Below are 26,658 nucleotides of genomic sequence, written 5' to 3' on the forward strand. Positions count from 1 at the left end.
TGTATGGCAAAAACCACTACAACACTGTAAAGTAATTAGCCTCCAACTAATAAAAATAAATGGAAAAAAAATAGATTTCATACAGGTATAGATAATAGATATAGAAACTATTTTTTCTCTAAAAAAAAAAAATTTGAGTGGCAGAATAAAATGATCAGAGTTGCATAACTTTAATTTGGATATTATTTGTGATTGTTTTCATAATGAGGACTTTATAAAGTCCAAATTAAAGTATACTAAAATAGAACAAGGGAGTAAATTCTAATAGTGAGGCCAAAATGTCTACTCGTGAATAGCTACATCAAATTTAAGAATATAAAAGTAAATTCCTCACCATGTTCCCAGATGGACAGATAGTATATCATATATATATATATATATATATATATATATATCATATGCATCATATAACGTATGTTTACATTTATATAATACATTTTCCTGTGTAATTCTGGAGCAGGGTCTGGGAATTTTATAAAAATCTTAGGTTTTTTTGATAATTAGCATTAGGTTTGGAAGTTTTTGCAAATGTAAAGTTTATAGGATTTGGCAAAGGTCTTAAAGGTTAGATGGGGTGGTGGGATGAAACAGAGCACCAACTCTAAAGTAGTGACTTTCAAATATGAACAAGCATAACAGTCATCTAGGAGCCTGTTAAAATGCAAACCAGAGATTCCCACTCAATGGGTCTGCAAGAGAATTCAGGAATCTGGATGGATTCTTAACAAGAGTTATATTGAGTTTGGCAGTTTTCAAATTTTAACGTTCATCATACCCACTTGGAGAACTTTGATTGCTAGGCCCAGTCCTCCTCCCTATCCCTCCATCCTGACCTCCCCCCCTCCCCGCCCCCACCCTGTCTTGGGCAGCCACAAGAATTAGCAAGTCCAACTAGTGCCCAGGAGATGCTGAGAACTTGGATCACACCTAGAGAACTTCCATTCCAGTTGCTTCAATGTGATTGATTTTTAAAGCACAAGTGAGGGGAAGAATGACAGTGACATTATCATGGAGAGTCTTTACCTTTTCTGTTGGGTTGATTGAAGGAAATCTTACTATTTTTCCAGGTTGCCTTTGTGAAAGAAAATAATGGAAGATGCTTTAATCATTTGTTTGCCTTATATTTATACACATGTACCATGATCATGTTGAAATTTAATATCCACTTGAAAAAATACTAATAACCACACTCCTACTAGCTAAAAAATGGTGAAGAAAAATATTCTCCTATGATTGGATTAGATATCCTTAGCTATGGAATAATAAAAATTATCCTTTGGATATAGAGTATAAATATCTCTATAGTTTTTATTCTATTGTTATGAAATCTAGAATTTAGATGATAAAAATAATTGAAGGGCTAACTTGTTTTCAATTCTACTGATGTTCAGTATTCTAAGACATAGTTGGCAAACTATGGCTCACAGACCAAATCCAGCCAGTGTCTGTTTTTGTATGCCTTGTAAACTCAGAATAGTTTTTAAATTTTTAAATGGTTGGAAAAAATAAAAAGAACAGTGTTTCATGACACATGAAAATTATATGAAACTCAAACTTGGTGTCCATAACTATATTAATCAGGGTTCTTCTCCATAAAAGCAGAACTAATAGAATGAATATATGTATGTGGGTTCCTAGGTGGTTCAGTGGTTAAAAAAGAAAAAAAAAAATCTGCCTACCAATGTAGGAGACACAGGAGATGGGGGTTCAATCCCAAGGTCAGGAAAATCCCCTGGAGAAGGAAATAGCAAGCCACTCCAGTATTCTTGCCTGAAAAATCCCATGGATGGAGGAACCAGCAGGTTACGGTTCATAGGGTCCATGGACACAGCTGAGCACCCCACATTCTGCATGCATATATGTATACACACACACATACACCCACACAAATATATATACACATACACACACACATATGTATAAATGTGTGTATATATACATATCTTTTTTGTTGTTGTTTAGTTACTAAGATGTGTTCAACTCTTTCAACCCCATGGACTGTAGCCTGCCAGGCTCCTCTGTCTATGGAATTTCCCAGGCAAGCATACTGGAGTGGGTTGCCATTTCATTTTTCAGGGGATCTTCCCAACCCAGGGATCTCTCAACACCCCAGCTCCAAAGTGAAAGTTGCTCAGTTGCGTCCAACTCTTTGTGAGCCCATGGCCTACACAGTCCATGGAATTCTCCAGGCCAGAATACTGGAGTGGGTAGCCATTCCCTTCTTCAGCAGATTTTCCCGACTCAGGGATCAAACCCAGGTCTTCCGCATTGCGGGCAGATTCTTTACCAGCTCAGCCACCAGGGAAACCCAAGAATACTGGAGTGGGTTGCCACTCCCTTCTCCAGGGGATCTTCCTGACCCAGGAATTGAACTAGGGTCTCCTGCATTGCAGGCAGATTTTTTACCAGCTGAGCTACCAGGGAAGCTCTAAAACAGTCAGGCAAAGAGAACAGATTCACTTTCACGCCTCCTTTTGTTCCATTCAGGCCTCCACCAGATGGAAAAGGCCCACTCACACTGAGGAGGGTGATCTGCTTCACTTAGTATAAATTCAAATGTTGTCCAGAAACATTCTCACAGACACACCCAGAATGATGTTCAACCAAATACCCGGGAACCCCCTGTCCGGAAGTCAAGGTGATGCATGAAACTAATGGTCACAGTAATAAAGTTTTATTGGAACCCATCCAGGCTTTTTCATTTGTATGCTGTCATCTTTGCTGCTTTCATGCTAAGCAACAGAGTAGCCTGTAAAGCCAAAAATGTTTGTTATATGACCTTTTACAGAAAAGAATTTACTGCCAATATTCTGACAGTGCTTTAAAATGTTTTAATATCAGTACCAATCACCTAGTATCCTTATTAAAATGCAGACTGGGATTCAGGAAGCCAAGACCAAGATCCCCCATTTCTAACATGATCCTGGTTGAGGCTGATGCTGCTGCCCTGCAAACTGTATCCTAGTTCTCAGTTCTTGCCCTTGTCATAGTACCTGACCATAATGCCCCAAACTCCTTGTCTATACAGATTTCTTTTAGGTCCCTCTAACTTAAACCCTGTTACTTCTACGGCTTCTCCTAACTATTCCACCTGACTGTGATCTCTCCTTCCTCACTCCACTTAATTTTGCTTCTTTTGGTTTTTAATGTTACCTGTTTGACTCTTAGATGTGTGACTCTCTTACCTCCTAAAGACTTAAAACTCTCTTGAAGTAGGGATCTTGTTTTTAGACATCTATCACCTGTGATGCTCATATAGTACCTTACATCTGGAAGATATTATAAAGGTATTTATTAACTTAATTACTGTCTTGGGCTTCCCTTGTGACTCAGCTGGGAAAGAATCCGCCTGCAGTGTGGGAGACCTGGGTTTGATTCCTGGGTTGGGAAGATCCCCTGGAGAAGGGAAAGGCTACCCATTCCAGTATTCTGGCCTGGAGAATTCCATGGACTGTATAGCCCATCGGGTCGCAAAAAGTCAGACACGGTTGAGCAACTTTCACTTTAATTACTGTCTAACATTAGAAAGGACATTTTTTGTCACGAGGACATCATTACAGTAAATAAGGCAATACTTTTATCCATTCACATTTTCAGAACTAATTTATTTTTCTTTTAATTGATTTTTATACATTTCAGTGGTGAGGATCACGTTTCTTCGAAAACAAAGACATTTTTTAGTAAAAGAGACGTCTTTGAATTGATATTTAAGTCAGATTATAAAACTGAAATTTAAATTTGGTTCAAACCTTGAGTTGAAAAGTACAACTTAATTATGAGCTGAAAAGTGCTTGTTGAGCAAACTGTCTGGAGGCTGAAGAATTAGAAATGCAATGTTAATTTCACTAGTTTAATAATCTCATTTTCAGAATTTGCTTGAAGAGATATTGATAAATTACAATAGTCAATCATGTATGAAAGTTTACAGACTATGAAGATGTTTTATTTTGCCATTAAGAATCACACATTTCAAGCTTTTAAAGAGAATTATATGAGTGGTTAAATAAGATGAGAAACTTCTGCAGTCATAAAAATTAATCAATTTATTTTTCTCTTTTTCTAATCACTTTAAAATTTCTACCTGAATTATTTCAGTATATCCTAAGAATAAGAGTGGTATGATTATGAAGCTACTTTGAAGGAATTCTATAGTGGTAAAAAGCAATTATAAATGTTCAGCATTTCGATTCATCAAAGCAACATTCTTTATAAATCTTTTACCCCCAAACAAATGTGATAATTTCACTATGCAATAGATTTTTAGATTTAATAAACAGAAACACTTTTTTTGTGATATATGTGCCCAAGCAAAAGTTCTATAGCAGTTTCAAATGTAAAGCATTGTATCAGATTTGAAAGAAGTATTTGAGTGCTAAATCTTTTCAGGTGCCAATACATATTTTTCTTCTAATTGATGCACTATTTTTGGCCTTTTAACTTATTTCTACTAATATTCTCACGTTACAGCAAACAGGATCTGAAGGAAAAAAAGCAATCAACTGACTTGATACATCACAGTTTATCCACATGGTGGAGCCATGTGGCTAGATCCTGGAGACACAAGTTTTTTTTACACTTCTCCGTTTTGAGATACATCATGCTAAATCCAAAGAACCACATTTCGTGTTCCTGTACACAATTTTCTTTGGTACTATTAATTTAGTTCCTTTTTATCTCTTACTTAGCACATGACAATCTTGGTATATTCCACTCTTAGGTAGCAAGTGGTTTTCCAATCTTGGCTGCACATTATAATCACCTGGGCAGTTTTTAAAAATTTTATCTTTGAGGCGCTACCTGAGGCTAATTACACAGGAATGTCTGCAGTGTGAGGCTTGAGGACTGGCAAGTTTCAAGGCTCTGCAAGTGAGTCAATCTTTAAAGCAAGACCAGCTCAATGCTCCGTTGTTCAGTCTCATACCTGTGTGACTCTGACCTCATGGATTGTAGCCCACTGGGCTCCTCTGTCCTCCACTATCTCCTGGAGTGTGTCCACTGCATTGGTGATGCTCTCTAACCATCTCATCCTCTGCTGCCTCTTGTCCTTTCGCCTTCAGTCTTTCCCAGCATCAGGGTCTTTTCCAATGAGTTGGCTCCTTGCATCAGGTAGCCAAAGTATTGGAGCTTCAGCTTCAGCTTTTCCAGTGAATATTCAGGGTTGATTTCCTTTAGGATTGACTAATTTGATCTTCTTTCAGTCCAAGGGCCTCTCAAGAGTCTTCTCCAGCACCAAAATTCAAAATCATCAATTCTTCAGCACTCAGTCCTCTTTATGGTCCAACTCTTACATCCATTCATGACTACTGGAAAAACCATAGCTTTGATTATACAGACCTTCATCAGCAAAGTGATGTCTCTGGTTTTTAAAACACTTGTCTAGATTTGTCATAGATTTCCTTCCATGCAGCAAAAATCTTTTGATTTCATGGCTGCTGTCACCATGTGTAATGATCTTGGAGGCCAAGAAAATAAAATCTGTCACTGCTTCTACTTCTTCCCCTTTTATTTGCCATGAAGTGATGGGACTGGATGCCATGATCTTAGTATTTTGAATATTGAGTTTTAAGCCAGCTTTATCCCTTTCCTCTTTCACCCTCATAAAGAGGCTCTTTAGTTCCTCTTCAATTTCTGCCATTAGAGTGGTATCATCAGCATATCTGAGATTGTTATTTCTACCAGCAGTCTTGATGTCAGCTTGTGATTCATCCAGCCTGGCATTTTGTATGATGTACCCTGCATATAAGTTAAATAAGCAGGGTAAATAAATAAGACAGTATACAGCCCTGACATACTCCTTTCCCAATTCTGAACCAGTCACTTGTTCCATGTCTGGTTCTAACTGTTGTCTCTTGACCCGCATACAGGTTTCTCAGGAGACAGGTAAGGTGGACTGGGACTCCTGTCTCAAGAATTTTCAAAAGTTTGTTGTGATCCACACAGTTAGATGCTTTAGAATGGTCTATGAAACAGAGGTAGATGTTTTTCTGGAACTCTCTTGCTTTCTCACTAATCCAACAAATGTTGGCAATTTGGATCTCTGGTTCCTCTGCCTTTTCTAAATCACGCTTGTATATCTGGAAATTCTTTGTTCACATATTTGCTGAAGCCTAGTTTGAAGGATTTTGAGTTTATATAACCTTGCTAGCTACCCTTGGGGCTCAGCTGGTAAAGAATCCACCTGCAATGCGGGAGACCTGGGTTCAATCCCTGGATTGGGAAGATCCCGTGGAAAAGGGAAAGACTACCCACTCCAGTATTCTGGCCTAGAGAATTCCATGGACTGTATAGTCCATGGGGTCACAAAGAGTTGGACACAACTGAGCGACTTTTACTTTCAACCTTGTTAGCATGAGAAATGAGCACAACTGTATGATAGTTTGAACATTCTTTGGCATTGCCCTTCTTTGGGACTGGAGTGAAAACTGACCTTTTCCAGTCCTTTGGCCACTGCTGAGTTTTCCAAATTGGCTGGCATATTGAGTGCAGCACTTTAACAGCATCATCTTTTAGTATCTTAAATAGCCCAGCTGGAATTTTGTAACCTCTACTAGCTTTGTTCATAGTAAGGCTTCCTAAGGCCCACTTGACTTCACATTCCAGGATGTCTGGCTCTAGGTGAGTGACCACACCATCATGGTTACCCATGTCATTAAAACCTTTTGATACAGTTCTTCCATGTTTTCTTGCCACCTCTTCTTAATCTCTTTTGCTTCTGTTAGGTCTTTACCATTTCTGTTCTTTATCGTGCCCAGTCTTGCATGAGATGTTCCCTTTGTATCTCCAGTTTTCTTGAAGAGATCTCTAATCTTTCCCATTCTGTTGTTCTCCTCTGCTTCTCTGCATTGTTCATTTAAAAAGGGCTTCTTATCTCTCCTTGCTATTCTCTGGAACTTTGCCTTCAGTTGTGCTATCTTTCCCTTTCTCCCTTGCCTTTCACTTCTCCTGTTTCCTCAGCTATTTGTAGAGCCTCCTCAGACAACCACTTTGCCTTCTTGCATTTCTTTTTCTTTGGGATCATTTTGGTCACTGCCTCCTATACAATGTTAAGAATCTCTGTCCATAGTTCTTCAGGCACTCTGTCTACCAGAACTAATCCTTTGAATCTATCCTATTTATCATCTCCATGGTGTAATCATGAGGGGTTTGTTTTAGGTCATACCTGAATGGCCTCCTGGTTTTCCCTATTTTCTTCAATTTAAGTCTGAATTTTGCAACAAGGAGTTCATAATCTGAGCCATAGTCAGCTTCATGTCTTGTTTTGCTAACTGTATAGAGCTTCTCTCCATCTTCGGCTGTGAAGAATATAATTGATCTGATTTACTACGAGGCCAAACATGTCTATTATTCTAAGTATTTCTTGACTTCCAACTTTTGCATTCCAATCCCCTATGATGAAAAAAAAAGGACTTTTTTTTTTGGTGTTAGTTCTAGAAGGTTTTGTAGGTCTTCATAGAACCATTCAACTTCAGATTCTTTGGCATCAGCGGTTGGGGCACAAATTGGATTACTGTGATATTGAATGGTTTGCCTTAGAAACAAACTGAGATCCTTCTGTCCTTTTTGAGATTGCATGCAAGTACTGCATTTCTGACTCTTTTGTTGACTATGAGGGAAACTCCAATTCTTCTAAGGGATTCTTGCCCACAGTGGTAGATATAACGGTGATCTGAATTAAATTTGCCCATTTCTGTCTATTTTAGTCCACCAATTCCTAAGATGTTGATATTAACTCTTGCCATCTCCCTCTTGACCATGTCCAATTTACCTTGATTCAGGTACCTTTCTCTTGTAGTCATGTTCAGATTTGAGAGCTGAAACATAAAGAAGGCTGAGTGCCCAAGAACTGATGCTTTTGAATTGTGGTTCTGGAGAAGAGTCTTGAAAGTCCCTTGACTGCAAGAAGATTAAACCAGTCAATACTAAAGGAAATCAACCCTGAATATTCATTGGAAGGATTGATGCTGAAACTCCAATACCTTGGCCACTTGATGTGAATTGCCAACTCGTGGAAAAGACCCTGATGCTGGGGAAGACTGAAAGCAAAAGGAGAAGAGGGTGACAGAGGATAAGATGTTTAAACAGCATCACTCACTCAATGGACATGAGTTTGAGCAAACTTCAGGAGGCAGTGAAGGACAGGGAAGCCTGGCGTGCTGCAGTCCATGAGGTAGACAAGAGTCAGACATGACTTAGTGATTGAACAACAAAAACACAGATCTAACATTCCAGGTTCCTGTGCAGTATTGTTCTTTATACCACTGGACTTTACTTCACTACCGGCCATATCCACAACTGAGTGTTGTTTCCACTTTGGCCCAGCTGCTTCGTTGTTTCTGGAGCTATTAGTGATTGCCCTCGGTGCTTCCGCAGTGGCATTATTGGACACCTTCAGACCTGGGGGGCTCATCTTCTGGTGTCATATCTTTTCGACTTTTCATATTGTTCATGGGATTCTCTAGGCAAGAATACTGCAGTAGGTTGCCATTTCCTCCCCCAGTGGACCACATTTTCTCAAAACTTCATGATGACCTGTCTGTCTTGGGTGGCCCTGCACAGCATGGCTCTAGCTTAACTGAGTTACACAAACCCCTTCACCATGACAAGTCTTTGATCCATGAAGGGGGAATCCTTCATACTACCACTATAAATATCTTTCTAAATTATATATTTAATTGCATCATTCTTCAATTAGATCATCATTAGCTCCTCAACAACTTTAAGATAAAATCAACTTCCTTAACAAGGCAAACAAGCCCCTTCAAAGGCTGACCATTTCCTTTTTAAGCATCATCACCATCTCCCACCTTTCAGCTCCCAAGACACAGCCTGCAGAGTTACTTGCAGGCTAAAATCCCCAGGTTCTGCACTTTTTGAGGCTTGGGCTCATGTATCTGGCAACTAATACAGTAGGCACTAATGAATACTCATTGAATGACCAAATGAATAATGTAAAACAGCTTCATCTTACTTAGGACAAGGATGTTTATTTCTGTCAAACAACTCCCAAGTGTTTGCTTCTTTTTTGGTGGCCTGGACTGCAGAATGTGGCATCAGGTGAACCATCAAATGTTAAATATATTCTAAAGTAGACACTGTGTTCTGCCAATTTATTTGATTCAAAGGGAACATCTGAATGGTTCCCTTGGAACAGCTACTTCTACCTTGTACTTCTTTTCCATCTGAATTTTTCAACAGTAACATTTGTGTTTAAGTCAATAGTAAAATGGACTGCTTGCCTGTGGGTGATGGTATTTTGCAGTTATTCTTTATAAATTAGTCGATCTTTGGACTCACTGGCTTGCCATTTGGAACCTTTGGTCTTATAACAGTTCTCACCCCAGAAATGCCAAGAAACTGAGTGAACTAGAGTTTCAGGGTTGGGTGTTCATGAAGAGTAAAAGGTTATGATTTGGGGGAAGACTGCCTCATCTATTGGGCATGGTAGAACAGTGCCTGGTGACCACAATGTTTTTAGGGGTCCATGAATATGTTTTAATGTCTTTTAAATCAGAATTAAAAATAGAATTCCAGGTCAAAGAAAATGTTTCAATGTGAGATAGTAATATACTCATGGTGATGCTGGCACAGTGATAAAATACAATTTGTAATTACTTTTTATGGAGAAAGGTTGCCCACAAAGGCAAAAGTGCCTGGAGGCCAAGGATGTCAAGTGGCCCTGATCTCAGGGCAACTAGAGAAGGGGTCTCCAGCCCTAAGTGTGTCTCCATTCACGCCTGCCAGCTGACATAAATGCTTACAATGGTTACCTGGGTATCTTGGTGTTTATTTTCAGGCCATCAGTATCTATCCCAATACAATTCAGTTTTGGGGGGAGAGGGGCAGGTAGTTGCCCGTACTTATTACGTGAGACAAATATAAAAGGTCTCGCTAATGACTCCCTCGACCTGCATTTTCACTATGGCATATACCTTTCTTTTGGATAAAAGTGAGCCATTTGGCATGTAAAATCATTTTTTTTTTTTGAACAGACACATCTTGATGTTGCTCTGATACAAAAGTGTCAACACTATTCACAGCAATAGGTGCAGGCATAAAAAATACAGTCATCTCGTGTACAGAACCTTCAAGATCAGTCTTCTAAAATGGCTTCTAGTGAAAAAGTTGGCCAAACTTTTCAAGTTTATGAAAATAAATGTCTTTGAATGTGTTCATCATTGCAAAGAGCTCAAGTTTAGTTGAGCACCTCTGATGTCAAAATCCATGCTTAGAATATGGATGCTACTTATGTGCAATCCCAAACAAGTGCTTTTCAAATGTAATTGCTTTCCTAATGTAAATTCAAACATGCTGTTGAATCAATTAACTAGTGTCTCTGTGACACTGGATAGATTTAGTATATAGTTTTTATATTAAAGATAAATAATAAACTCTATTGCCTTTATTGATCTTACCAGGCAATCCTTTTTTGATGATGGGAATATTTTAGCATTGATGATCCTTGATAACTGCAATGTGTTTAGAATACATCTCCTGGCTATAAAGAGCATTATTATTAATTTTTAACCTCCTGTATCATGCCCCAAAATAATGGGAGGCTCTTAGTTATTTGGGTTCTGACTTCCCAGATGGTTTTCAAGTTATATACTTGAAAACAATTGATCTTCTTTCTTTGCCAAAACTAAATCAATGATATTGGTAAGATTAGCTAAAATTTTTCAAATAGATACTTGTCTAATCTATTGTTATGGATATTTCTTTGCTTGGCTTGACAGCATCTTTCTCTTCTGAGATTTAAACTTGCCAGTCAGAAAAGATTTCTAATTCTAGTACAAGAGCAGGCACCTGATATATATTATGCCAATCAGACTCCTTCTTAGTAATTTTAAATAAGTTAGAAGCATGTGCACTTTTATCTCAAGTGGTGAAGATGTGAGGATATGAGTCCAGGAGTTGTAGGTGGTAGTTATTTGGCATGGACTGTGTATTCTGAGCAGACAGAGGAAATAAAAGACAAAAAGGAACCAGAGAAAAGAAGGCAAGAAACTGAGTCCTGAGGAGAACAGTCACATCTTTACTTCCAATACCTGGTATCCTTGAAAATGCTGCTTTTAGCAGATCCTGGTCCATATTTCCAATTTATGAGCCAATCCAATGTCCTCCAAATACATCCTCAAGTACACCCCTCTTTCCTAAAACCTTTTAATGCTTGGCATGCTGTAGTCCATGGGGGTCCCAGGGAGTCAGACACAACTGAACGACTGAAAAAGGAACAATAGCCCTAAATTTATCCATATGTTTCAGTAAAATACTTTAAAATATCAATATTAAGGATGAAACATTAAATATGTTGTTAACTGGTTGAAAAAAATTGAGGATAAGGGAATTTTAGGATCAAGCAAGATAATATATATCAAACATTTGATCAGTGTCTGGAATATTATAATTTAGTAACAATGTTATCTATTATTTTTAAATTATCTGTCCCAGTTACTTATATAACACATTTTGATAACTATGATAATTAATAACAATATTATATTATTTTGGAACTCTTGGTTTCCACCAGACAAAAAGCCAACTTCGATACATTTTCTACTTATTAGCATAAGTAGCCATTCAAGTCATGGCACCTACCTATCTCCAGGGTATACAGAGTCCAGGGCTAATATGTTTCTGTTGGCTTCCATGAGACTAATTTGATTTTAAAATGTATTATGACAATCACAGGCCCATGTGAGTTACAGTGACATATTGAAAAAATTTTAGAATAATGAGCAGAGTTTTGAGAGGTTTTTATTTTGCATTTGTTTACTGCCCAGTCTGTGCACCTGAAAATTTGTTGTAGTATCTGCAAAAGCCTGTGGAGGCTGAGAATTTACCCTCCTTGCAATCTAATAAGTTAATCTGTTTCTATTTCAAGGAGGCTAGCAAAAGACAGGGGACTCCTGCGTTAGAGACAAAAAGGCCTTACTGGTTCACAGCATAGAAAACAGCATGGTCACATTCAGAATATCTGCCCTAGTTGTTTTTGCCAAGTCCCTACAAATGACGCAATGGGCTCAGGTACCACTGCAGAGGCAGTGGGTTGCATTAAAGGACAGGACTGGAGGACCAAGACTGCAGAACTTTTTGAGCAAACTGCAAATCATTGCAGCAAGCAGCAAATCCCACAGCCCTGCCCTCCACCCCGGTCTTGCTGCAGTCACCTTAAACTACTTAGTATCTATGTGACTCGTTACAGAAACAGGATCAAGAGCTGGATAAATCTTGCAATCTAGCACATAGAACAACAACATGAAGGACTGCTCAGGGCCATTGTTTCTTCCTGTTCAGGTTCAGGACCATCTCTTCAGGTTCTATACTGTCAGATGCTTCATTAATGGCTAATTTCACATTTCTCGTTGAGGAAAAAGACACTATTATTACTCATGGGTCATAGCTCTTGAACACCTGCTTATATTGAAAAATACAGATCTTGCCTCTGCATTCTCTAATACCATTTATTTAATTATGGTTACACAATAACTCATGACTGCCTGTCTTCCCTCCATACACAGCCATCAGAGTAAAGGTAAGAGACTTGGGGAGAGGGGAAAGCAAAAGAGCAGTCTAATTTGTGCAAGAAACTTCAATTCAGAAGAGCATGGCATCCATCATCAAAAAATCTACAAATACTAAATACTGGAGAGGGTGTGGTGACCAGGGGGTAAGGTGGGGGAGGGATAAAACTGGAAGATTGGCATTGGCATACACACACTGCTGTATGTAAAACAGGTAACTAGCGAGGACCTACTGTATAGCAAAGAAACTCTACTCAACACTCTCTAATGGCCTATATGGGAAAAGAATCTAAAAAGAGTGGTTATATGTATATTTATAACTTACTCACTTTGCCAAACACTAACAACACTGTAAATCAACTATTCAGTTCAGTCACTCAGTCGTGTCCGACTCTTTGCGACCCCATGGACTGCAGCACCCCAGCCTCCCTGTCTATCACCAACTCCCGGAGTTTACTCAAACTCGTGTCCATTGAGTTGGTGATGCCATCCAATCATCTCATCCTCTGCCAACCCCTTCTCCTCCTGCCTTCAATCTTTCCCAGCATCAGGTTCTTTTCAAATGAGTCAGCTCTTCACATCAGGTGGCCAAAGTATTGGAGTTTCAGCTTCAACATCAGTCCTTCCAATGAACTGTCAGGACTGATCTCCTTTAGGATGGACTGGTTGGATCTCCTTGCCGTCCAAGGGACTCTCAAGAGTCTTCTCCAACACCATAGTTCAAAAGCATCAATTCTTCGGCACTCAGATTTCTTTATAGTCCAACTCACATCCATACGTGACTACTGGAAAAAACCATAGCTTTGACTAGACAGACCTTTGTTGGCAAAGTAATGTCTCTGCTTTATAATATGCTGCCTAGGTTGGTCATAACTTTTCTTCCAAGGAGTCTTTTAATTTCATGGCTGCAGTCACCATCTGCTGTGATTTTGGAGCCCAGAAAAATAAAGTCTCTCACTGCTTCCACTGTTTCCCCATCTATTTGCCATGAAGTGATGGGACCGAATGCCATGATATTAGTTTTCTGAAAGTTGAGCTTTAAGCCAACTTTTTCACTCTCCTCTTGCACTTTCATCAAGAGGCTCTTTAGTTCTTCTTCGCTTCCTGCCATAAGGGTGGTGTCATCTGCATATCTGAGGTTATTGATATTTCTCCCAGCAATCTTGATTCCAGCTTGTGCTTCCTCCAGCCCAGCATTTCTCATGATGTACTCTGCATAGAAGTTTAATAAGCAGGGTGACAATATACAGTCTTGATGTAATCCTTTTCCTATTTGGAACCAGTCTGTTGTTCCCTGTCCAGTTCTAACTGTTGCTTCCTGACCTGCATACAAGTTTCTTAAGAGGCAGGTCAGGTGGCCTGGTATTCCCATCTCTTTCAGAATTTTCCACAGTTTATTGTGATTCACACAATCTAAGCTTTGGCATAGTCAATGAAGCAGAAATAGATGTTTTTCTGGAACTCTCTTGCTTTTTTGATGATCCAGCGGATGTTGGCAAGAATCAACTATACCCCAATTAAAAAAAAAAAGAAGTGCGTGGTATGACATTGATCAAAGGCAAGAGTGATATTCAACTAAATCCTTGGACAGATGAGAATAGCCACACCCAGAGATGTGTCAGACATGCAGCATGGAGTCTGTAGAGGGGACAGGTGACTTACTAGAGGCCAGTGACCAGAGGTGCATAGGGTAATGGACACCTTTGGATGCTAGACCAGAGTTGGCATTGTGGTTAGAACAGAGATGGGTGGGAGTTCATTCACAAGCCCACACACATGGCTCAAGTCCATGATTTGTCAGGGATCCTTGGTAGCCCAACCAACATCTGCTGTTTGTAACTGCCATTCTGGAAACCCCATTGCACATGATTCTGGAAAATGAAATGCTATGCTGACCACAGGGAGTCATCCCTCCCCAGTCCACCCTCCTCAAACAGGGACCAACTTTGGGGTGCAGAACAACTCCATCAGTATGAGTCCCAGAGGTCCTCGGGGCATTTGGTTGACTTTACATCTTGGGAAGAGGGTTTGGAGTGTTCCTCAAAGTGGAGAAATGGGTACTGAAACCCTGTGGTTCATTATCTGAGCTCAGAGAGCACTGTCAATGCTCCACTGTTTACTTTGCTCTGTGTTCAGTCATGTCTGACTGAGCCTGCCAGGCTCCTTTGTCCATGGGATTTCCCAGGCAAGAATACTGGAGTGGGATGCCATTTCCTCCTCCAGGGGATCTTCCCGACCCAGGGATCAAACTGCATCTCCTATATCCCCTGAATTGCAAGCAGATTCTTTACCACTGAGCCACTGGGGAAGACCCAATGTTTTTGTCATATTTAATATTTGTTTTTTTTTTAAATTTTACATGGATGATTCAAGTGATTTGCAGTCGCTAATTAAAATAATTCTGTGGTTAACGAGTGGAATTTGGCTATTATAGGTGTATTATTTCATTAAACCATTAGACTAAGTTCTATTTTTATAATAGTTTGCTGTAATTATATCTATTATTTTATTTGCTCCTCACGATAAACATAGGGCATATGACAGCTGCTTCTGACAGATAAGAAAACTAAGGAACACTGTCCAAGGTTATGTTCGGTGTCACAGTCACGAACAGGACTGGACTTGCTGGACCCCTCATTTGATGCTCATGCCCTTTTAGTAACTAGCACTTGCTTTCCCCAGGTACACCTGTCATGAGTAAGTTAGTATTTTATTCTGAGTCTTTTTCAATGTTCACTATGTCAAAGAAGATAACATGTCATTTTCCTTTGTTTCTTGATGCCTCTACTGCTTCAAGGGAATACAGTTTTAATATTCAATAGTGAATATTAAATACATCTATTAAACATATATATGACAAGAAATCTATATCCTGCATTAAGAAGTTTACTGTTACTCAACATTCTGATCTGTATGTCAATGCAAGGAACACAGTGGATCCTCCTGCCAGTCACCTACTAGCTGCCTAAATCTCAGCTTCCTAAGGCTGCAGGTAGGAGGATCTTGCTGAATGACCCCAGGTCCCTTTCTTAATTGTACATAAAAAACAAGAGTGTTAGGATCAGTATAGGGTTCATTGCTGAAAAGCAGAACTCTGCTCCACATTTTCAAAAGTGATGTTCTCACAACCTGCCCTCAGGGTTCCAGCACTGCTTCTCGTCACTGCCCAAGACCCAGGGAGCTGACATGTTCCTGATGATCTCCTAGGTGTGCAGGCCGACTCTGTACAGTTGGGGGGTGGTGGAGCATGGTGGGATACAGAATTCTGGAGCTGGCAGAAGTGGGCAGACTCTTACTTAATTTACTAATTATGGGCTATGGTCAAGTCATGTGTTTGAAATCCGTTTGTACTCACATCAACAAGTATTTTTTCAACAGAACTTCCCCGATGAAAACCATGTCACATTCTCTTGAAATGACTTGATCCCTTGACTGCTTTGACAGCAAAGTCTCCAAAGTTCTAATAGTGGTTTTAGGGCAGCCCATGTTCAGCAGCAGAAGGTTGTGGATAGAAGTAAGACCAGTAAGTTTTGGGAACAAAGGTTCAACATTCTACACTATTTCTTTCTAGTTCTTTTTTTCCCCTTCTCTTTTTGATGATAAAACTTCAGTTTTAAAACTTTTTTTTTCACTACTATAATAATTAGTGATATTGTAAATCAACTATACTCCATAAAAACTAAAATTTTTTTCCTGATATCTAATTTAGTGTATAAAAAGAAGAGGCATGGCAGGCAATGATGTACCTTAGAAGAAACAGATGCAAGACTTGACTTGGACTTGCTTTTTATCATGTTAATGCACTTTAGGTCCTCTCAGGAAAATGATGCTACTTGACAAAGTCATCTGGAGAAGATGTGTGTGGGAAAAGCAGTGCAGGTCAATTGTCTTTATGATCCTATTTTTTCCTTACTTCTACATCACAGCCAAAGTGCTTAAGTCAATCCGAACTTATTAAAGGGTTAACAAAAACTAAAAGTAATAGAAAAAGAATTGTAAATGAGTATGTTAGATATGGCTTTCCCTTAGCCCAAAGTGAAAGCACTTAAGAATTTCTACTTTTCTTAAGGGTCCTCTTAGGAAGGTATCCCAGTTCCCAACCTTATTCTATCTCCAGATTTTTAAGAGTTTCTCTTGACAATCTCTCCAATCACTGTTAGAAACTCTATATATTATCCACAAGGATTAGTTTTACTTCAGAGTCTATTTCCTTCATTTTCAGAAGTATATTCTTCTAAGTATGAGTTAATTCCATGGGAGCTGAAGTTCCAATCTGGCATTCACACTCCACATCTCATGGAAAGGCCTGAGCTTTGTCTTTAAGGGTCCCCTAAATGGTGTTATTGCATATGGGCATCTTCATGCACAGTGAGTAGCTATCAAATCACACACATACAAACACACACTCATTCACACATGTACATACCCCTGTCCAAAGGCAAATATTACTGTTCATGGCTATGAAAGGCTAAACCCATAAGAGGAAGAGAACTGATTTCCTTCTCGATAATTTCCCCATTATCTAAAATTTTTCTTGGCATTAATTCTTTTCATTTACCCCTCATTTTCATTTAACTCCCATTTCCAAATTGTGTCTCCTAAAGATGCTAGATATTAGTAAGTGACTGATTCATCTGTTTTTTATGGCTGCTTCCTTAGCTGTGTATGACAAAATCAAAACGCAGACATTATTGCTCTTACATAATGCACCAGTTCTCTCTGGTTTGGGGCAGGGGCAGGGCACAGATGCAGTAAAGAGGCAAGAAGTAGGAAAAGAAGCTTCAGTTTTTTCTAGTTAACAACCATAGGACTAAACTGCTTTGGCTAATGCACTTATGGGAATAATGTTTGAAGTAATAGCCAAAAAAATTTCATTTTTTAGGGATATTAGAAGCTAAAAACTCTTTGTGTATTTAACAGTAGAAGGTAAGTACTAAACTTGATACTAGATTTTAGCTATGTAACTCAAAAATGTAGTAAAGAGGTGGGAAAAATTATTTGCATTTTGTATAACCTTCTCTTAAACGATAAACTTAATTACTAAAATAACAATAAAGAAGTAATGTCATTTAAGACTATAAGAACTCAGAGACTGTGAATCTGCTATACTGAATAGTATTTTCTATTTTTCATGTGAACTTCCCTTACATAGAAATATTGCTTTTGATTTAATTTTTGACATGCAAAATCATGGAAAGAGCAAGGAATTGACGAGCAAGCTGACAAATGTCAGGGGAAAAAAAAAGAGGTGCAATTAGAGCTCCAGATGATGTCTAATTTTCCCACAGCAAGTAATACAAATTCCTGAAATCAGGGGCAAATGAAATCTAAATTTTATACTTGGTCAGAGAGATATAAAATTCATTTGATATCATCCATTAAATCTTTTAAAAACATAACAGAAAGTAATAACTGAACTTAAGATTCTCACCTTAATTCTTTTACTCTGGGTGAATGTCAGACATAAGGTTGATTTTCTTTTACAAAGTTATTGATTTCAGAGATTTATATTTCTGTCACTCTCTCTGTGTTTGGGATAACTGTGTACATATTTTATCATCTCTTCTCTTGCATTAATATATTGTTGTGTGAAAAACTCTTGCCCTTTTACTGATAATATATCATGAATGCATATAATTTTGAGTGTTTTTTACATAAGTTTATCAAATTTTAATTCTCTGTCCTGGACACTTATATATTCTGGGCAGACCCTCTTTTAAATGGTTTGGTCTTATTTATGGGATAGAATGATTTGGGTTTCTGGTGCAAAGTAAATCACTCACAGATATATCTTGTAAAAATGAATAACAGACCAAAATCAAGTATCTATTCATGCCTATTCTCTGTGCTGTTAATTAATGTAGCCAGCTAATATATGTTAAATACTTATAAAAGTGGTATGTGGTCAGAACCCAAGAACTGCTAGGCTCAAGGAACTGTTATTCCCATCCCCCCCATATTCGTAAAATAATATTTTTGAACTATTGTGGCGGTTTTCAACCTAAGTATTATCTGGTAATCTTCAAAATTCTCCAGGCTTCACCCCAACTAATTAAATAAAAAATTCTGGGGGTGGGACTCAGTCATCAATTTTTTTTTTGCCAACACTTTATTTTGAAGTAAAATATGTCAAGCCTATATAATATTCACTTGAATAGTAAATTGACATCCATTTGCTTTACCTCTCTATATATAAAGTATTAATATATATATATATTTACTCTTGAAACATTTGAGAATAACTTAGTCTCAAATTATGAAATTTTACCTCCAAATGTTTCCTCATGTAACTCGAAAAATAGGACATTTTTTCCACATAAGCACTACACAATGATCACACTCAGGAAATTTAGTAATGATGCATCATTTTCTGATATATAGTCCATATTCAAAACTGTCCACTTATCTCAAGTAAATCCTTCGTAGACTTTTTTTCTTTTTCAAACCAGGATCTAGTCAGATCTCATGTTATATTAATTTGCCTTGCCTCCTTTTTCCTCCTTTAATCTAGAACAGTTCTCCAGCCTGTCATTGACCTTCATGAAACTTGGTTTACCTTTCAAGTTGGATTTATATAGTCATGTTCATGATTAGATTAGGTTAAATGTTTTTGGCAGGAAGACTATTTCCCTATCTGAGAGCATGCTATGACACTTGCTCTATTATTGGTGATATTAGCTTTGATCTCTTAACTGAGGATTTCTACAATGAAATGTACCACTTTTACTTTGTGATAACTTGATATACAGAGTGACAGTTTGAGACTGGACCAACATCTTGTTTCCAAACAAACTTTCACCTGATGGTTTTAGCGCTCATTGTTAATTCTCACCTCAATCAACTATTACAATGATATTGGTTAACAGTGATGATTTTAAAAATTCTTATTATGCCTTCTACCTTTATAAGTTGGTATTCTAAAGAAATTGAAAGAACTCCTATGAGATCTCAGGGCTGGAGATTGAAGCCACAGAGATGGATGATATTTTTTCCTCTCTGGTAGTTTAAGTTTCCTTTTATCTCACCTCAATTTGCATCTCTTCTTCAAATTTTACTTTTGGGTGTTTTGGAGAAATCTTCCTTTCCTAAGAGAATCTTTTCAGGAAAAGTATTTTTCAAACTTCTTGCACTGAAATTCATAAGCATGTAAAATTCCTCTGCTGTTATTTCTTTTTAAATAAAACCCTGATCCTATTCTATGTATTGGCTCTCAGTCCCCTCTGAGGTATACAAGCAACTCCTTGGCATGGGATACTAGGCTTTTACCTGCCTCTTTTGTCTCAGTTCCAGCCCCTACTGTGCTGCACCCCAGGCTCCAATCATTTGGAATTATTCTAGTCTTAGACGTCTCTCTGGCTTGACAGACTGCTGTTTTCACCTGAAATGACCTGATCTCAGTTTTTTGACCAGTGAGCTTCCACACAGCCTCCCAAATGGAGCTCCTCTATTTATCCCACCTTTTAAGCAGAGCTGATCACAGCTACCTGTGTACCCTTTTACAATTGACCCTTCAATAGATGTTTTTCTACTGGGGCATTTACACTGGGTTTCTATATTTTTTTCTATGGCCCCTACCCTTTGGGGTTGTGAGCTCTTTGAGAGAAGAAACTTTCCTAATTACGTTAAATCACATTATTTCTCTAGTTTTGAGTCTAGAGCTTTAAACATAGCAGTGCTTCATAAATATTTGACAAAAGAATGAAAGCTCACAAAGCCAATTATTAATCTAGTATTAAAAACCTAGGAGTAAAACACAGTAAGAAAAAAAAAATAGAAGTAAAAACCTAGGTAGTGTTCAGTACATTTTAAATCTCTGAAATAAGGTCTCTTAACCTTTAGTCATGTTTGTGGACATATTATATTATAATATTTTTAAGTTATTATTTTTAAAATGGAAATGGAAATGCTTGTTTTTCAACCCTATCTGAAGCAATATTAACTATGACTATTATGGTTTTGATTTGATAGTTTATTTTTTCTAATGTACATTCAAATATATTCATTAACAATTAAAGATTTATTTTCTGACTGTACCACCTGGCTTATGACACCCTAGTTCCCATCCAGGGATTGTACTTGGGCCACAGTAGTGAAAGTGCTAAGTCCTAATCACTGAACTGACAGAGAATTCCCACAATTAAAGATTTTAAAACAGCCTGTCTCTACTGCAGCTATAATCAACTTTTCTGTCCTCAATGGTACACATATTATTCTTCTGGAAATCTCCTTTAGTATAAAGCTTAGACAATTCTTAAAAACACACAGCCACAGCACATTTTGTAGCTATGAAGTAGATTTTTATGACATTTGAGCTTTAGAAAACCAACAAAAATTTATAGGCCAAATGAGTCTTCTATTCTTGATACTCAAAGATAGATTCAAGAGATATATTGCCTAACCAACATTTTTACTGGGCCATCACATTTTTATTAGCCTCATCCACTCTTTCTAATATCACAACAGTTGCTCAAGTGGCAGGAAAAATCATCCAGATATTGCCAGATCAGTCAATCAAATCATTCAATCAAGTAAAGCCTATACACTTATACACATATGTATATGTTAGGTGATGTGCAGAATACTTATGAGCATAAACGCAACACTTTCCTTCAAAGAATGTGGAGTTTAACTGGTTCTATTAGTATATTAAACATATTTAATCAGATGATTAATATTAAGTGTAATATAGAAGAATGGGCTTTCTAGGTGGCTCAGGGTCAAGAATCCACCTGCCAATGTGGGGTATGCAGGAGACGTGGGTTTGATCCCTGTGTCAGGAATTTCCCCTTGAATTGGAAATGACAACCCACTCTAATATTCTTGTCTGGAAATTCCATGGACAGAGGAGCCTGGTGGGCTACAGTCCATGGGATCACAAAGAGTTGGACACAGCTGAGTGACTGAGCATACACACAAAAAGAATACAGGATTTTATAATAGGACAAGTATTTTCACCTAGATAAGTCAAGGAAGCCTTCTTGATTGAGTTGACATTTGATTTGAGAATTACAAGATGGGTAAGATTTAGAAAGGCAACTCTGAGATAAAGTTCCACAACAGAAAACCACAAAGTGTGTCCAGTGGATTATGAATAGACTCACTTGACTGATTCATTTATTCACTCAATCATTTAATTATACATTAAATAAGTATTTATTGAGCACCAGGTGTGTGTCAGGTGTTCAAGCAGACTCAGATAAAATGATAAAGAAAATAGGCACAGTATCTGCCATCATGAAGTTACAATATGGTGTGGTGAAGGGAATAGGAAATGAGGCTGGAGCTTGACAACAGGGACTTGTTGTGTTAAAGACTTTTGTCTTTATTACAAAAGCAATGGGAACCAACAGAAGGATTTTAGGCCAGATGGAGACATGACCAAATTTGTGTTTGGAAAATAATTTTGGCTGTAATATGGAGAATGATGGATTGGTTGGTGACTCCAATCTACTAGTGACTAGTAGAATAAAATCAAGAGATGATGGTATTCTAGACCAAAACTACTCTGATGGAGCTATAGAAAAATAGAAGGAAGAGTATATTTAGGAAGTAAGACCAACATGAGCTGATGATGAATTGGGACCAGAAATAAGAAATGTCAAGGACAGAGCCCAGGTTTCTGGCTGGCAGAACCAAATGGATGCTAGGACTACCCACTGATACAGAACATTGGAACAGAAAAAAATTTAGGAGAAAATCATGAGTTCAGGTTCCATTTAAAGTGTCTTTGAGACATCTGGGAGATGACTTAATAATTGTACACATTTATAGGTTTGGAAATTCAAGGAAATGTAACTTTGTGAGTTATGTAGTATATCATTTTGGCTTCTCTGAGAATCATATGCTGATTTGGAGTTACAAGTGGAAAAGATTTATTGATCAGGGACATGGAGAGTTGATAAGGTAAAAGAGTGAAAAAAAAATAATGGCCATGGAATGCTTTCACATCATGATGTTGATGTGATACCAGGCAGGATAGAGACAGAATTGGATAGTGAGGACGTTAGGATGACAAAGTCCTGGCCAACTCAAGGATGAGCCCCAGATCAAAGATTGACATTAGTAGAGTCCCTCCATAGAGCAGAAGGCCCTTGTAATAGGCTGGGTGCTTCCCATGAAAAGCATGGCTTTGGCTCAAATACTGTGCTGAGTTTTGACAGGTCTACAGCTAGAAGCTCTCACCTAATAGCCCTCCTCACCACTGAACAATAGGCTCTTTCTTGAAGGGAGATCTAAGTGTCACACACTCCTGGTTGTTTAGTGCTGGCTGGAGACATCCATGTGGATAAGATACCCTATCAAGAAAACTAAATGTGAGACAATATATTTATTAAAGAATGACTGCATTTCGGTGAAAGGTGGAAAAGATTAAAATCATGTTCTGAAGTGTCATAGTGGCAAATAAGAGGTCTGACTGATACATTTATGTATTTTATTCAAAGTGTTCTCAAGTGGCAAATAAGAGGTCTGACTGATACATTTATGTATTTTATTCAAAGTGTTCTCAAGAGTAATTAAGTCTGTTTCTACAGATATGTTCAGTAAAACAATAAAATAAAATTTAAGATGTAATAAAGAACACATGACAAAGAGGAGAATGAAAGTATGTAGAAAATGGTGCAGCAGGAAAAAGTTCTTTCAAAAATCACCTCATAGTTATATACACTGAATAGAAGTGAAAGCTGGGCTCTGAACCTTCCAGCTGCCAATGAATGAGGAGACCTTATCACCTAGGATTCATAGTATCTTGAGACAAAAACAAATAAACTGCTTAAGAGAAACTCATTTTTCTTTCTGATACTAAGATGAGGAAGGATGTATGGGTCTCCATAAAGAGTAACATCACATAAGGAAATGGGCAACATCTTCACAAGCATTTTTATAAAAAACACAATAAGAAGTTACATAACTCTAACTCAAATTTCTCTCCAGGATGACTAACACAATTCTATGTGGGGGCCTAATGACTAACTCAGAGAGAGATTTAACAGAATTTAGAGAGGAAAAAAATAGACTGAATAGCCTACAGACAATTCAAAATGGATTAGGACTGAAATCATTTCATAAAATTCTGAGGACCCTGGTCAGAAAAATAAGCCATCCTACTTCCCATATAATTGCCTTGAGTGACCATCAGTGAAGCAAACCAATAATCAAGAAGTAGATTTTATTTTATTTTTTTAGTTACACAGAGCTTTTGCACTAAACATTCCCTGACTTTGACCATGGTTGGAGAAATATCAGCATTTAAAAAATTAAAATAATGAATTGAAGCAGTTCCATTCAGTTGCTCAGTCATTTCTGACTCTTTGCAACCCCATGGACTGCAGCACGCCAGGCCTCCCTGTCCATCACCAACTCCCAGAGTTTACTCAAACTTTAGTCCTTTGAGTTGGTGATGCCAGTCAATCATCTCATCCTTTGTCGTCCCCTTCTCTTTCTGCCTTCAATCTTTCCCAGCATCAGGGTCTTTTAAAATGAGTCAGCTCTTCGCATCAGGTGGCTAAAGTATTGGACTTTCAGCTTCAACATCAGTCCTTCCAATGAATATTCAGGACTGATTTCCCTTAAGATGGACCCGTTGGATCTCCTTGCCGGTCAAGGGACTCTCAAGAGTCTTCTCCAACACCACAGATCAAAAGCATCAATTCCTCGGTGCTCAGCTTTCTTTATAGTCCAGCTCTCACATCCATACATGACTACTGGAAAAACCATAGCTTTGACTATGTGGAACTTTGTTGGCAAAGTAATGTTTCTGTTTTTTAATATGCTGTCTACGTTGGTCATAGCTTTTATTCCAAGGAGCAAGTGTCTTTTAATTTCATGTCTGCAGTCACCATCTGCAGTGATTTTGGAGCCCCCCCCCTCAAAATAAAGTCTGTCACTGTTTCTACTGTTTCCCCATCTATTTGCCATAAAGTGATGAGACCACCTGCCATGATCTTAGTTTTCTGAATGTTGAGCTTTAAGCCAGCTTTTTCACTCTCCTTCACTTTTATCAAGAGGCACTTTAGTTCTTCACTTTCTGCCATAAGGGTGGTGTCATTTGCATATCTGAGGTTATTGATATTTCTCCTGGTAATCTTGATTCCAGCTTGTGCTTCATCCAACCCAGCGATTCTCATAATGTACTCTGCATAGAAGTTAAAAAAGCAGGGTGACAATATACAGCTTTCCCAATTTGGAATCAGTCTGTTGTTCCATGTCCAGTTCTCACTGTTGCTTACCGACATGCATACAGATTTCTCAAGAGTCAGGTCAGGTGGTCTAGTATTCTCATCTCTTTCAGAATTTTCCACAGTTTATTGTGATCCACACAGTCTAAGGCTTTGGCATAGTCAATAAAACAGAAGTAGATGGTTTTTTTTTGGAACTCTCTTGTATTTTACTGATCCAATAGATGTTGGTAATTTGATTTCTGGTTCCTTTGCCTTTTCTAAATCCAGCTTGAATATCTGGAAGTTCATGGTTCACGAACTGTTGAAGCCTGGCTTGGAGAAATTTGAGCATTACTTCACTAGTGTGTGAGATGAGTGCAATTGTGTGGTAGTTTGAGCATTCTTTGGTATTGCCTTTCTTGGTAATTGGAATGAAAACTGACCTTTTCCAGTCCTGTGGCCACTGCTGAGTTTTCCAAATTTGCTGGCATATTGAGTGCAGCACTTTCACAGCATCATCTTTTAGGATTTGAAATAGCTCAACTGGAATTCCATCACATCCACTAGCTTTTTTCATAGTGATGCCTCCTAAGCCCCACTTGACTTTGCATTCCAGGATGTCTGGCTCTAGGTGAGTGATCACACCATTGTGATTATCTGGGTCATGAAGATCTTTTTTGTACAGTTCTTCTGTGTATTCCTGCCACCTCTTCTTAATATCTTCTGCTTCTGTTAGGTCCATACTATTTCTCTCCTTTATTGAGTCCATCTTTGCATGAAATGTTCCCTTGGTATCTCTAATTTTCTTGAAGAGATCTCTAATCTTTCCCATTCTGTTGTTTTCCTCTATTTATTTGCACTGATCACTGAGGAAGGCTTTCTTATCTCTCCTTGCTGTTCTTTGGAACTCTGTACTCAAATGGGTATATCTTTCCTTTATTCCTTTGCCTTTTGCTTCTCTTCTTTTCTCAGCTATTTGTAAGGCCTCCTCAGACAGCCATTTTGCCTTTTTGCCCTTCTTTTTCTTGGGGATGTTCTTGATTCCCAGCTCCTGTACAATGTCACGAACCTCTGTCCATAGTTCTTCAGGCACTCTGTCTATCAGATCTAACCCCTTGAATGTATTTCTCACTTCCACTGTATAATTGTAAGGGATTTGATTTAGGTCATACCTGAATGGTCTAGTGGTTTTCCCTACTTTCTTCAGTTTAAGTCTGAATTTGGCAATAAGGAGTTCATGATCTGAGCCACAGTCAGCTCCTGGTCTTGTTTTTGCTGACTGTATAGAGCTTCTCCATCTTTGGCTGCAAAGAATATAATCAATCTGATTTCAGTATTGACCATCTGCTGATGTCCATGTGTAGAGTCTTCTCTTGTGTTGTTGGAAGAGAGTGTTTGCTATGACCAGTGTGTTCTCTTGGCAAAATTCTATTAGCCTTTGCCCTGCTTCATTCTGTACTCCAAGGCCAAATTTGCCTGTTACTCCAGGTATTTCTTGACTTCCTACTTTTGCATTCCAGTCTCCTATAATGAAAAGGACATCTTTTTTTGGTGTTAGTCCTAGAAGGTCTTGTAGGTCTTCATAGAACCGTTCAGCTTCTTCAGCATTACTGGTCAGGGCATAGACTTGAATTACTGTGATATTGAATGGTTTGCCTTGAAACCAACAGAGATCATTCTGTCATTTTTGAGACAGCATCCAAGTACTGTATTTCAGACTCTTTTGTGGACTATGATGGCTACTCCATTTCTTCTAAGGGATTCTTGCCCACACTAGTAGATATAATGGTCATCTGAGTTAAATTCACCCATTCCAATCCATTTTAGTTTGCTGATTCCTAAAATCGATGTTCACTCTTGTCATCTCCTGTTTGATCACTTCCTATATGCCTTGCTTAATGGACCTAACATTCCAGGTTCCTATGCTATATTGCTCTTTACAGCATCGAACCTTGCTTCTATCACCAGTCCCATCCACA

At 38.2% G+C, this 26,658-nt stretch overlaps 1 long non-coding RNA gene across 2 annotated transcripts in view; it reads right to left on the reverse strand.

Annotated features, from left to right (window-relative positions):
- Window positions 1–1,023: 1,023 nt before the first annotated feature.
- LOC110145537 (uncharacterized) overlaps window positions 1,024–26,658 on the reverse strand; it is a 143,850-nt gene continuing 118,215 nt past the window's right edge. For both annotated transcript variants that reach the window (XR_011486982.1, XR_011486983.1), the window contains one exon: window positions 1,024–1,072. This is a non-coding gene — a long non-coding RNA (uncharacterized lncRNA). The remainder of the gene's footprint in view (window positions 1,073–26,658) is intronic.

This window comes from Odocoileus virginianus, chromosome 3 (genome assembly GCF_023699985.2).
Source record: "Odocoileus virginianus isolate 20LAN1187 ecotype Illinois chromosome 3, Ovbor_1.2, whole genome shotgun sequence".
Taxonomy (NCBI): domain Eukaryota; kingdom Metazoa; phylum Chordata; class Mammalia; order Artiodactyla; family Cervidae; genus Odocoileus; species Odocoileus virginianus.